The sequence below is a fragment of the Diabrotica virgifera genome, chromosome 1, assembly GCF_917563875.1.
Source record: "Diabrotica virgifera virgifera chromosome 1, PGI_DIABVI_V3a".
Lineage (NCBI taxonomy): Eukaryota > Metazoa > Arthropoda > Insecta > Coleoptera > Chrysomelidae > Diabrotica > Diabrotica virgifera.
Window position 1 is genome coordinate 304,455,879 of NC_065443.1, and position 2,742 is coordinate 304,458,620.

The following is a 2,742-nucleotide window of genomic DNA, read 5'->3' on the forward strand; positions in this document are numbered from 1 at the left end:
TATTTCCTCCCCCTTTGTGGTGCGGCAACTATATAATTTTACGTATTTTGAAAACACATCCACCATTACCAGAATATGTTTGTTCCTTTTAGTGGTCATAATTAGATCGCTTAACATATCTATTGCTACAATGTCTAGTTTGTTTCGGGCTTCAATATTTTTGGCAACATTTTCGTTTTTGAAATTCCGACTCTTATATTTTTGACATACATCGCACTTCTGGGTAATTTCCTTTGCAATGCGGTAATCCTGTCGGCTGATGTAATTTTCCCTAAAAACGAGCCAAACTTTTCTGCTACCGATATGCCCATTGTCCTCATGTAATTTCTTTATTATCTTTTCGGCCAATGTCTGTGTCACTAAATATAGTTCCTTTCCGTCTATTCTCTTAAAATATATGTCATTTTCTACTTCCGCTCTTCTTTTCTCTCTTTCCTCTAGGTCTTCTTGGTTTGTCCTTATCTCATTTAACGAATATATCCCTTCTTCTTGTATTAATCTATTTAGTCCCACCTGTAGAGTAATTGTTTCCTTTTTTCCCGTGTCCTCATCCCGTGTTAGAGCGTCGGCTATTATGTTGTCTTTTCCTTTTATATATCGGAACTCAAAATCATACTCCTGTAATAATAGAATACCTCTATGTATTCTATTATTTACTAATCTATTCTTCATGATATGTACTAAAGCTGCATGGTCTGTTTCGATTGTGAATTTTGCTCCCAATAAGTAAAACCTCAATTTGTTCACGCAATATAGTACACTGGCAAACTCCAATTCTGTAACACTATATTTTCTCTCATGTGTTTTAGTCACTCGCGATATAAAACATATCGGCACTTCTTGGTCGTTTTGTATTTGAGACAGAACTCCTGCAAATTTTTGTATGGACGCATCAGTTCGGAGTATAAAAGGTAAATTGTAAATGGGGTGGTATATTTTCGTTCCTTTTGCGAATTCTCGTTTTAATGTTTCGAAAGCTTCCTCCTGTTCTTCTTTCCAATTCCATTTTATTCCTTTTTTAAGCAACTTTATCAGAGGGATTTTCTTTTGGCTCAAATCGGGAATCAGTTTTTTTAAAATAATTAATCGTGCCAAGAAAACCTCTCAATGTTTTCAAATTCGTTGGTCTTGGGTATTCATCTATGAGCTTGACTCTGTCTTCGGATAATCTTACTGTTTTGGTGTCCAATTGAAAACCCAAATAAATGACTTCTTTTTGAAAAAATTGACATTTTTCAATGTTTAATTTCAATCCCGCTGTGTCCAATTCTTCCAGAATTATTTCTATGTGTTTCAGATGACTCTGAGTATCTTGTGAAAAAATTAATAAATCATCGATATAATGAACTATGAAATCTTCGTGGCGATTCAAAATGGTATGTAGAGCTCGGACGAGTGCAGCACAAGCACTCTGCAATCCAAACGGCACTACCTTAAACCGGTAGACAATACCATCAATAGAAAAAGCGGTGTAGTTTCTACACTTTTCAGCTAACGGTATCAACCAAAAACTGTGTTTTAAGTCAATTTTCGAAAATATGTGTGACCCGGTGATTCTTCCAAAAATGGCCTCGATGTTTAGAGGTGATTCATATTGTGATACAGTGTGCTGGTTGATATTCCTGGCATCTAAACATAATCTCAATTCTCCACTGCTTTTCTTTACTATCACAATCGGGTTAACATACGGTGAATCACATCTTTCGATGATTTGATCTTCCAACATTTTATTTATTTCTTCTTTCACCTCTTGTCGATACTTGTATGGAATCGGGTAAGTCTTTGATCGAAAATTTCCCAAGTTTTTCACCTCAAATGAATGTTCGTACTTTTTAGCCACTCTGTTTTCCTCATTGATCAAATTTTCGTAGTTTATTAACATCAACCGCAATTCTTTTTCTTTCCCTTCTCCACATATCAATTTTCTGTCTTTTTTCTCAGATTCTTCACACATGTTTACCGTGCATTCTGCATCCTCGTTTGCATATACCTCCTCTTCAAATACCACTGTTTCAATCATATTCTTTTCACTTTCATTTTTTAGCTTTATTTCTTCTTCTCCTGAGCCCGTCTCTTCTTTTGAGGAATCCCAGGTTTCCTTTGTTTCTGATACTCTCAAATTTTCTTCTTCTGGGCTCAACTCTTCTTTTGAGGAGCCACAGGTTTCATTTTCTTTTATCTTTTTCTGACCTTTTCTCCTTTTTTTTCTTTGTCCTTGCTTCGCTGCCAAATTCATTTCCACTGTTTGTTCTTTACCTGATTCGTCCGTATTTTGTTTCTCATGTTCCTTGTCCTGTTCTTTTTCTTTTTCTTCTGTTAGTTTCATCGTATTATTTTTAAAATTTATCACTACATGTTTTTCTGCCAATTCGTCCACTCCTACTATCATGTCATGTGACATGTTTGGCATTATTACACATTGTAGTGCATACATATTCTTGCCCAGTCGTACCATTACTCGTATGCCTTCATTTATAGTTGCCAATGTCCGTTTGTTTGCGCCCACTAAATTTACCATAGGTATTTTATAAATTAAATTTGTTAAGTTAACTTCTTCTATTAGTTTTCTGTTGACCAATGTTATTTCAGATCCAGTGTCTATCATAATTTTAATTGGTTTCTCGTTGATAAATCCATCCACAAATTTTAAATTAACTCCATTTTTCTTTTCGTTGTTTCCTGCCAATTTAATAAACTCCTTGGGGTGACAAAAGATTCCTGTTTGATTTTTGGTTTTTAGTG